Source organism: Moschus berezovskii, chromosome 15 (assembly GCF_049115385.1).
Source record: "Moschus berezovskii isolate FMDL1 chromosome 15, NW_MosBer_1.0, whole genome shotgun sequence".
Taxonomy (NCBI): domain Eukaryota; kingdom Metazoa; phylum Chordata; class Mammalia; order Artiodactyla; family Moschidae; genus Moschus; species Moschus berezovskii.
In genome coordinates this window covers 42066235-42078302 of record NC_142474.1, presented here as the reverse complement: position 1 = coordinate 42078302, position 12068 = coordinate 42066235, and the positions used below count along the sequence as shown (strand labels likewise).

At 50.4% G+C, this 12068-nt stretch overlaps 1 protein-coding gene across 7 annotated transcripts in view; it reads right to left on the bottom strand.

The window, feature by feature from the left end:
• APMAP (adipocyte plasma membrane associated protein) overlaps positions 1-12068 on the bottom strand; it is a 91156-nt gene that overhangs the window by 40571 nt on the left and 38517 nt on the right. The gene's annotated exons all lie outside the window — the stretch shown is intronic.

Below are 12068 nucleotides of genomic sequence, written 5' to 3'. Positions count from 1 at the left end.
CTGATGCACCCACCCAGTGACGTTCACACTGGGCCGTGAATCTGTTTATGGGTCACTCTGGCCCACAAGACTGAGCAACATGAGAACAAGACGTGTCCTGTGTTTGTAACTCCAGCACCAGGCTTCGAGCCTTCACGTGCCCACTGAAGAGAAAAGGATCTAATTAAGCCACACTTAGTGCATGAGTGGATGGACAGATGGACAGCTGGGTCCCACCACCATCCCTTTACGTATTGCATTGCTCCCTCCCGCCTACACCAGTGAAACCTTCCCCAGGCATCTTCTCGGGTGCTGTTTACAGCAGCAGGACTCCCCTTCCAAGGCTCCCTTGTGTGCAAGCGTGTCTGGAGGGGGGTGGGTGTTTCCAAGATTCTTGAAGCAGAGAAGCCTCCGGACACAGCAGCATTGCCTCCTAAGCTGCCACTTCTAAAGCAGAATCCCCAGCTGCTGGAGGATAAACGGGCCTTATCCAGACAGGTAAGTGAGCCCAGGACCAGATAGGAGTCGTCATGTGTCATCTCTTGTAGGAAAATAAGGCCGTGACGGAGAAGGAAGTGAGGGGCCTGCCACCCAGAGAAAATGACAAACAAACCTCCTGGATATCCATAGCTGTGACTGCCAAGCAGCCCGGACTATGCAAGGAGAGGAATCCCAGATCCTAGAACCATCACAACCAAAATGGGAGGGAACTTCACTGATGGCAAGTTAACATCTTATCCCCCTTCAGAGCATCTGGCAGTGGAAGCAAAGGCTTTTCTCTCATGAACAGAACTCAAAATAGATGAGCAGTCAGCATATTTTATCTTTTGAGAAACTTCAGAGGGACACCCCAACAGAGCTTAAACACCAACTCTGAGAATACCTTCCCAGGGCGGCAGCCCTAGGGGCTGTTCCTCTGCCTCGCCCCATCAGGACTCAAAGGCGAGAATTACCTGAATTTCAGTGGAAGATTTATTACGCCGGCTACCAAGAGACTTTTTATATTGAAGCCTTTTGCTTGGTTGTTCTGCCCTCTTGACAAATCAGAGAATCAATAAGGCAACAGCAGAAGAGATAAAAAGGTGGAACATTTTCAGGACTTCCCTGGTGATCCTGTGGCTAAGACTCTGTGCTCCCAATGCAGGGGGCCCAGGTTCAATCCCTGGTCAGGGAACTAAATCCCACGTGAGTTTGCGTGCCACAACTAAAAGATTACACATGCTGCAATGAGGATCCTGCGAACCACATCTAAGACCCCGTGCAGCCAAGTAAATAAAAAATAATAAAAATATTTAAGAAAAAGTTGAAATATTTTCAAAGAATCATTATTATATTGTAAGTAGTGTTTCAGCCTAATTTAATACACAGTTCAGTATTTCTAATAGTCTTGGCTTAATAGTCGCTCTAAGTGAGCGAAAAGTGGATGTAAAAGAAGAGAGAAAGGAAAAGGGGAGAAATAATTTAACTGTCCTCCAGGGGCTGACTCGTGACCACATAACAGATGAGGAAACTGAGGCTTAGAAAAGCTTTTTAACAGCTAACCGAGGTCACAGAGTCATTGAGCTTTGATGGCAGAATGCAAGCCTGTGTATTATCAGAGGGGATGAGGGGGACGAGGCCCCAGGACTACAGAGGTAGAGGACTAGCAGGCAGAGGGGGTGGCCTGTCCAACACAGAACCCACCAGAGGACAAGGACAGAGGTCTGCCTCCCCCCAGGGCACAGTGAGCATCCCTGATGCTCGACAGAGACTTGGGAGTAATCATGAATGAGGAAACCACCCATTTCAATCTACAATCAATGATGACACCAAAAAGTGAGGAGAGAGGATCTGTGAAGACAGAAGAGAAGGGAATTATCAAATTCAAAAATATAAAGGTGCTCCACATGCTGAAATGGACAAAAATCAAAGGAATGAGAGACTCTCAAAATTGACCACAGAGTTCTAGTAAAGTACAAAGTGGAATTTCTGAAAATGAAAAATACAATCATTGAAATTTAAAACTCCATGGGTTAAAGAGCAGAATAGATTTAGCTGGAGAGAGAAAAAGTCAACTGAAGAGCAGAGTGACAAAATTACACTGAAGTCATACCTGGGAGAAAAGAAATGCAAAATAAGAAAAGCACTAATGGTGGAAATCCTACCAACAAAGATAACAAAATAGTCACGTCTGGAATAGGCCTGTGGACCTGTCCGCAGTGAGGCAGCCTCAACTGGTGAGAAGTGTTTTTAAATAGGGGCGACAGTACCAAGTGCTGACAGCACTGCTGCTGGGGGCGAAGATCAGTCTAGCTGCTCCAGAAAGCAGCCTGGCAGTTTCTGAAGAAATTGAAAATACACCTACCCAAAGGCTCACCAATCCCCCCGCCCCCAGGAGAAACAAAAACAACATCCACACAGGGAATTGTGTGAGGACATTTATAGCAGCATTTTTCATAACGGCCAAACCTGGACAAAATGTTACACACATCAGCAAGTAATGGACAAACGACAGAAGCCTACTCCTCAGTAAAAGGAAAGGACACTGACACAGGAACCACAGGTTCACCCCAGGGACATCCCATGACACAAAAGAAGGGGGCTGGGAAAACCATTCAGCTGTGCAGGTCCCCCACGCAGAGCTGCAGGTGGCCAGGCCAGTCTCTGGGGACAGGATCAGAGTACAGTGCCTGGGAGCCAGCAGACTGAGGCCAGGACTCGTGGGAACCCATGGCTCTGTACCGAGTGCATGGATCTGCAGAAGCTCATGGAATCATCACATCCACTGCACGTAAATGTGCCCTCAATCAAAAAGAAGTAGCAAGCCTCAAAAATCAACATTAGGATAAATTTGGACTTGGAGTCAAGGGGAAGAAGCGGCCCGGGGAAGTAGGCCTGACAGCCTAGGGTGCCCACCACGGGCAGACCGCCACCTCCTCCACCCCAAGAATCATGACGAAATTTGGCTTGTCGCCCTTTGGCCCTTCTGGTCCTGTGGGCAGAGGCAGGGGCTGTGGGTGCAGGTGGAATGGGCAGGTAGCTGCTGCAGGGGCCACGTGCTGACAATGTCCGTCCCCCTGGCTCCCAACTTGAGAGGCCTGGCAGCCTCAGACCCCAGACCCCCGAGCCAGTGGAAGGCAGCGCTATACCTGTGTCCGTGAAGATGCCCCCGCACCTGAACCCCTAGGGGCAAGGTTCCCACCTGGGCCTTCAAATGGAGGGAAAGGGAGTGGGAGGTGGGGTGACTGACCCTCCATTCCATAGCTTCCAATCAAAGGTCAGGACCCAGACTTGGGGCCTTCCCAGACCCCACCCGGCCTTCAAGGTCATGGCCAAACTTTTATCTCCAAGTTCAGCCCCTTGGTTCCCTTATTTTTTTATTGGACCACAGCTGATTTACAATGTTGTATTAATTTCTGTTGTACAGCAAGGTGAGTCAGTTATACATATACATATATCCACTCTTTCAGATTCTTTTCCCATAAAGGCTATTACAGAGTATTGAGTCAAGTTGCCTGTGCTATGCAGCAGGTCCTTATTAGTGGTCTATTTTATAGACCTATATAAAGTGGTCTATATAGTAGTATGTATATATCAATCCAACCTCAGCCCCTCCGTTTCTAAAGCAACAAGTTCTGACTCCCCAGAGCAAAGTGCTCCCGCCACCCCACCCCAGTGATCATCTCTGATGGACATGCACTGCCCTTGAGCTGTAACCCATAAAGCAACGCAATCCACTCCCGTCAGCCAGGAGCATCGGCCTTCACGAGAGCAGCTAGGAACATCCGAGTAAATTAGTCATGAGGGAGCCTGTGGGCTGCGGAAGGTAATAAAATATATTGACACTGGCAAGAGTTAATTAAAGCTTTACAAGAGTTCACTCACGGAGGGCCTTTGAGTTCAAGCCAAACTCCAAAAGCCTGGAGAAATTAATGAAATTCACAAACGTCCCCAGCCTGGCCATCCACATAGGTACTAATAAGCCATCGACAATTAACACGAGTTTACTCTTTTGTTAACGACTTAATTTGCAACAGCAGAGTGTGAAAGACGGTGTTGTGCGGTCTGCAGAAGGAGGCAAAGGCATTCTCAAAGACACACGCTTGCTTTCCTACAGCACGTTTTCCTTTGGGTGATGAGGAAATAAATCAAGCAAAGAAAGGTCATTGGTGCCAGGGTGTGTGCAGGTCTAATGTTGACACCTCTCTCTCTGGGGCATGGCTGGACCCCCTCCCCTGTGGGTCAGTGGAGCCATGGACACTAGGAGAGCCACAGAGGGGCTGCAGGTGTGGCCCGAGGCAAGCCTGCAGAGACACACAGCCTGCAGAGGAAACACACCCAGAACAGGATCAAGTCACCGCCCTGAAGGTGCTGTCCCAGAGCCAGCATCCAGGGGCATCCGGGCCAGGGGAGGGGCTGGCCTGGCCTCCCTTGGGGGTAAAGACTGTAGCACCCTTAGGCCAGAAGTATGTGTCCATCTCTACTCCAAAAGGACACCCCGGACTCTGGCTAAGCAGTTATTTTAGGGATCATTGGACTTCCAAGGAGCCGTGCCAGCTTAAACCAGATGTTCTCAAAGTGGAGCCTCACCTGCCAGCTTGTTAGACCCACATATTCGGGGCCTGCCAGAGCCCTGGGCCAGGGTCAGGACAGGCCCAGCTCCAGGCTCTAATTCCCCCACAGGTTCTGCCTCTTGCTTCCCTTCAATGCCTTCTTTTAAAGAATCACCCTGGGAGAAAGGGAGCCTGTCACTGGGCCCCTGGCATGAAAAAGGGCCTGGTGACAGCTGGAGTGGTAGAACTGGGCTATAGCAAGTTTGGGAGGCTTTACTGATTCTGGGAGAATTTAAACCAAGGCCCTGAAGTCATTGGGCAGGATGGGGTCCCCAGAATTCAATATCAACTGAAGTACAGCTACTTTGTGAATAATGTGCAAAAATAGCAAGAGGAACCGGGGGATGATGGATGGATAAATGGATGGGTGGCTAGATGGATGGATGATGGATGAATGGAGCTGAGACTGTTAGGAGTCATTCCAGGGGCTCCAAAGAGCTCCACTACCATAGTCCTCTATGTCTTAGCACAGAGAAAAATTCAGTGAGGGGCAAAGTGATTTATTAAAACAGGACATTTGTGAGGCTTGCAAGCAGATGGGCAAGGAGGTACCACACCCCAGGAGCTTACTGGGCTACAGTTTTATAATCAAAGGAAAAGAAGGGAGGGGGAGAAGAACTTCTTTGTCTTTCTCGAGTAGACCTCATGCTTCCATCATCAACTCCTCCTCCAAGTTGGGCAGGGGAGTTTTTTTGTCCCTACATGGTCCAGCTAGGTCCACAAATTATTGTTTTTATGCGAGCAGAGAGCATGTCCTAGGGATCATTAACTTATTGAGCTCACTGGGCAGGATGTGGGACTCATGCTACTATTGTTTTATTGTTTGGGGGCATGCCCCGTGTTTCTATTGTATGGTTTTGTTTAGAAGCAACCTGCTTTCTTGAATAATCATTAACTTACAGGGGTCTCCCATAGTTTTCTTACTTACAATTCCCTAGTGGGATTAACTATTTAATCATCCAGTTTGTGCCTTTTCTCTTTCTCTATCAAAGCCAGTATAGAAGACGTTAACTGTGGCATCTAGGGGATGGCACATGAGTATCCACAGAACAATGCATTCAGTTTTTCTGAAAAGGCTTAAACATTTTTCTACTAAAATGTTGCAGAAGAAATCAAGTGAGAACTGAGTTTCATGACCAACCCTTTGACCCTGGATTTGTGGTTCTGTGACAGCTGCACCCACCACACATACAACATGTTAAATCCAGCCAGCCCCAGGTCGGGCCAGTCCAACAAAGTTAAAGGAGGTTGCAAAACCAACCGTAGCTCATGACACAACTTGGGGTCAGGAAATTGCTATGTGGAATTTTACACAAAGGCTGTGGAAACTAACGGCAGAAGGAAACTCAGTGAAGCGTGTTATCCATAACACCGTGGAGTCAAGCGAATGAGGCCGAGAGTTACAGATGCACAAGGAAAGGTACGCCTGGTGTCTGCATGTGTGTGTTAATCACTTCGGTCATGTCCGACTCTTTAGAAACCCATGGACTGTAGCCCACAAGGCTCCTCTGTCCATGGGATTCTCCAGGCAAGAATCCTGGAGTGGGTTGCCATGCCCTCCTCCAGGGGATCTTCCTGACCCAGGAATCGAACCCATATCTCCAGTGACTCCTGCATTGCAGGCAGATTCTTTACCACTTAGCCACGGGGGAAGCCCACCCGGTGATGAATTAATGGTAATAAATGGGTCATCAGATGCCGAGGAGGGGCAGGACTGAGGCAGAGAAGCCACCTTCAACCATTCCAATCCACGATCCTCCTGAAATATAAGGAGGGAGGAAGGCAAACCCAGTGGCGGGATGGGCAATGTGTCTGCCTGAGCGGAGTATCTGGTGCGTCTGCCCAGCAGGAACCTATGCTTTAACCAGTCTGCGCAGGCCATGTCCCCAGTCCAATCCCCACCCACATCTCCTGGTGAGAAAATAAACAAGGACCACCCAGATGAGAGCAAGCAAAAGCCACCTCCCTGATTCAGAGTGTGTGACAACCAGCGAACTCGGTCACTCGCATGTGGTAGGGACAGGCATGCAGGCCAGGGTGGGGGACGTAGAAGGTTTCAGGTTGCCAGGGGGATGCTGGCAGCAGGCGACCAGAAGTTGGGCCCGGCTGGGGACACATTCCGCTTTCTTCCAGCTTTCGACCCGCAAAGGAAGGGCGAAAGCAGCAGCAGGATCCCATCCCATCATAGCAGGCGCTGCTCCAAACCAGGACCCTGTGCAGCCGGTGTGGTCGGCTGACCAGGCTGACCCACCAGGGCCCTGAGTTGAGAGCCCCGCATTCCACCCAGAAGAATCGCGTGTAAAGAGCTGGTGAGTCTGTCCTTCTGCCCAGGTCACCAGGCCAAGTGAGTGAAGGGCTGCCAGGGTTAGCACATAAAAACACACAGAATTTGACTTTTAGACAGTGAATGATTTTATTGTGTATGTATACCTCATGCAATACTTAGAATATATGTGTGTGTGCTCAGTCATGTCCAACTCTTGCAACTCCATGGATTGTATCCTGCCAGGCTCCTCTGTCCATGGGATTTCCCAGGCAAGAATACTGGAGTGGGTTGCCATTTCCTCCTCCAGGGAATCTTCCCGACCCAGGGATTGAACCTGTGTCTCCTGCATTGGCAGATGGGTTCTTTACCCACTGAGCCCCCTGGGAAGCCTACTTAGGTTATATTATACTGTACTTATACTAAATTATTACTTTAGTTTCTCTAAAATTCAAGTTTATGGGGTTCCCTGTATTTTAACTGGCAACCTTAGGCAATGGGTGTCAGAAGCCAAGCCAGGCCTTTAGGTGACCTCTGGACAGAAGCCACAGCACTGCCACAAGTAAGACAAGTTGTGTGCAGTGTCCAGGAGCCAAGTCCCACTGTGCCTGCAATCATCACTGGAAAATCTAGCAGCATATGAGCTTCAGGGTGGGTTTGATCCAGGAGTTTGTTCTGGCTGAGTCTCTAAAATTCTCCTGTCAGAGCTTCCTCCTCAGCCAGGCTGTCCTCCTATACCAAGAAGGCTACCAACAGCTCTGGGGGTCTATGTGCTGCTTAATTGATGTACATGAAGAAAGAGGGGGGAACAGGATCATGAAGTAAGACTCATCTTCTCCCCCCCACCACCACAGACATAAGTCCTTTGGTCATTTGTCCACCTGTTAACCCACTGAGCTGACATGGGCCAATCAGAGCCCACTCCAAGAGCTGGTGTCAGCCCCTCCTAAAGAAAACCCCTGAGCTGTGGGGCCCGATGGCCCACTGCCCCACTGCCCCGCTGCCCTGTCCTGACCTAGCAGACAGCAACAGGTGTGGTAAAGGTTGGTAAAGTCAGGGAGGCAGGGTCCCTTCCAGAGAGGTTTAGCCTTTGATTCTCTCCGGAGCCACCTGAGACAGACATGTCCCCTCCCCCATGCTCTTCTTACGGTGACACTGGCCCCGAGAGATAGGGCCAGCTTTGTTTCCTGTCCTTTGAGTCTAAGGCAGTCTGCTTCCCTGGTAGCTCAGCTGGTAAAGAATCCGCCCGAAATGCAGGAAATCCCAGTTCAATTCCTGAGTCGGGAAGATCCTCTGGAGAAGGGATAGGCCACCCACTCCAGGATTTTGGGGCCTCCCTGGTGGCTCCGACGTTAAAGAATCCACCTACAATGTGGGAGAACTGGGTTCGATCCCTGGGTTGGGAAGATCCCCTGGAGGGGGACACAGCAACCCACTCTGGTACTCCAGCCTGGAGAATCCCATGGACTGTATAGTCCATGGGGTGGCAAACAGTCAGACACAACTGAGCGATAAGCACAGCACAGGTCTGTGGTTATGACAAAAGTAACCCTGTGTGACTTTGAAGGCTAGTTCATAAAAGGCAATGAAGCTTCTGCCTGCCGCTCTAGGAGCCACAAGGCCAACAGCCCTGCAGAGATCTGTCCAGACGGGGCATCAGCATCTTAGATGACTCCAGACACCCACTGGGGATCTCCCCAGGGACATCCCAGATCTAGTGGAGCAGCTGTGCACAGCCATGCAGCCCCCACGTGCAGAAGCGTAGCCTTGACGAATGGTTGTGGGTGGCACTGGGTGTGGGAACCCCACCCCCACGAGCATCAAAATCCCCCAGGATGAGGCCCGGCCTGGGGAGGGTGAAGAGCCCCCAGGCCGAAGATCTGCAGAGTCCTCCCTGCTGAGAACTGCGTTTCCCCAGAGAGGGCCGAGGTCTGCCGAAATCCATCACCAAAACAGTGCAGACGTGAGGACAGGAGCAGGGGGCTCCCAGAGCAGAAGAGGAAGCCCCCAGCCCCCAGCCCCAAAACGGAAATGCCAGGCTAGACCTGCTTGTTTCTTGGGTCACAGCACCACCATGTGGGCAAAGTCTGCTCGCCCCCCACTCACACCAGCCGCTCTTTTTGGACCAAAAAGCACCCTCCTGCTTCTCCATTCAGACAACTACCGTGGACTCTAGAAAATAAAGTACATGCAGACATAAGGGGTCAGAAGCCCACTGGATAATCTTCTCCAGGGGAAACCTGTTTTTGTGTTTCTTCTGTACATTCTTTGGGCGCACAAAAGTCACACACACACACACACCACCTACTCCCAAGGCTCCCATACTCTCTGTTCTGCAGGGCCTCGTAATGCTTTTGCTAACAGTCGTGCTGGACAGATGTCAGCCCCCTTGGGCCACCATCAGGGACCCCCATGGCCAAGCTGACGTCTGTAGGCTTGCCAGAACTTCAGGCTCGGGCCCCTGGGCAGGGTTGGGGGTGGGGTGTGCAGGACAGCAACTAGGACCACACTGCTTGCCTGGGCCCCAGCTCTTCAGAATGTCCTGTAACTCCTCAACCCTTGTGTCTCAATTTCCCTGTCAAACAGTGTGGGGATTTAAAAACTGGAGCTTAGAAAATGGCTGGGCACAGAGCCAGTGCTGGAACATACCCTCTAATCGTCACCATTGCCGTCATCAGAACTAATGCAGCAGCACTGCAGGCAGAGCCCCAGCTCCCTGAGCCCAGCCGTGGCCAAGACAGGCAGCACAAGGCAGGAAGTTTAGGAACCGAGAGCTGCAGGACGGCTCCAGTGTCCCATTCACTCCATGACCTTGCGGCTGGGCTGCCCGGGAAGGACAGTCTGAGAACTGGATGGCTCCAGCCAATCAGCAACAGGCACGGCGTGGAAGTCTGAAGGACACCATGCATGCCAATGACCCTCCAGGCCAGAAAGCTTGACTTTGGAGACCAAAGGTCTTGTGGAGGGTTTGTGGAACATTCCTGGGTCTCCCTCACAGAGCCTGATCAGGAGTAGAGCCTAAGAAGCTGCACTTACATCCAGGGCCCAGGGAGTCCTGACCATACCGGGCAGGGAACCACAGGCCACGCTTCACACAGGAAAAAGTGGCAGGAGGTGAGTGATGAACAGACCCTCGAATGGGAGTGCAGAGTCCGAGACCCCCAGCAGCCAGGCCACAGGTGGGACAGAAAGAGTGCATGTACACACCTACACACAATCACACATATGCATACACACACATGAACAGGCAGACTCTCAAGCTGTATACACTCTCACACAGATACACACACATGCATAGACACACATACGTAAACAGGCAGACTCTCAAGCTATATACACTCTCACACAGATACACACACATACATAGACACACACATGAACAGGCAGACTCTCAAGCTGTATACACTCTCACACAGATACACACACATACATAGACACACACACACAAACAGGCAGACTCGCAAGCTGTACACACTCTCACACAGATACACACACATACATAGACACACACATGAACAGGCAGACTCGTAAGCTGTATACACTCTCACACAGATACACACACATGCATAGACCCACATACGTAAACAGGCAGACTCGCAAGCTATATACACTCTCACACAGATACACACACATACATAGACACACACACACAAACAGGCAGACTCGCAAGCTGTACACACTCTCACACAGATACACACACATACATAGACACACACATGAACAGGCAGACTCGCAAGCTGTATACACTCTCACACAGATACACACACATAGGTAAACAGGCAGACTCTCAAGCTGTATACACCCTCACACAGATACACACACATACATAGACACACACAAAGGAGCAGCAGACTCTCAAGCTGTATACCCTCTCACACAGATACACACACATACATAGACACACACACATGAGCAGACAGACTCACAAGCTGTATACACTCTCACACAGATAGACACACATATGTAAACAGGCAGACTCGCAAGCTGTATACCCTCTCACACAGAAACACACACATACATAGACACACACACATGAGCAGGAAGACTCTCAAGCTGCATACACTCTCACACAGATACACACACATACAAAGACACACACACATGAGCAGGCAGACTCTCAAGCTGTATACACTCTCACACAGATAGACACACACAGACACCTGCCCAAGGGTATCAGTCAGGTTCTCCAGAGAGACAGAGGCAGTGGGGAGGGATTTATCACAAGAATTAGCTGGTGGAATCAAGGAGGCTGAGAAGTCTGGACCCAGGACAGTCCCAGTTCAAGTCTGAAGGCTGGAGAAGACAGATGACCCAGCTGGAAGACAGGCAGGCAGGGAGGATTCCTATTCCTCAGCCTTTGTTGTATTCAGGCCTTCAACTGATTGGACGAGGCCCACCACACAGGAGGGCTGGGTGCCTTAGTCAGTTTACTGGCTCCAACGCTGATCCCTTCTAGAAACATTGCTTATGAACACAAGGGGATCATGCTTGACCAAGTGTCTGGGCCCTCAGTGGCCCAGTTAAGTTGACGCATAAAACCAACATCACAACATACAAACAAAACACCCACTCACAAAAACTTACACACATCTGCTCATAAGCACATACGCACCTTTTATTCACACTCAGAAACACATGCTTACACATGGGTTCACATTCAGACACATGTCAAGACTGAAACAAAGACTGTTGGATGTGCATACACAGTATACACACACACACACACTTCCCCGGGATATACATGCATACACAGGACACATGTAACACAGGACACGTGTAACTATACACACACACATACTTCCCCAGGGTGCACACGCATACATTTAACACACACACACTTCCCCGGGGTGTACATGCATACACAGGACACATGTAACACAGGACACATGTAACAATACACACACTTCTCCAGGGTGTACATGCATACACAAGACACATGTAACACAGTACACACACACACACACTTCCCCAGGGTGCACATGCATACACAGGACATACAAACACACACTTCCCCAGGGCCCATAAGACACTGTAATCCCCACTCCTTCCCTGTCTCTGGGCCTCTGCTAATCCACAGGCCTGGGTGGCGAGGTGGACCATCGCCCACATTCACAGACAACAGGGCTGAGGCCCGGAGATTGGCCGTAGGCAGGTCCCATAACCACTCTGAGCCCCCCTACACACTCTGAGCTCCCCTACCCCAGAGCTTCTGAAAGTGGGAATGACCCCTGGCC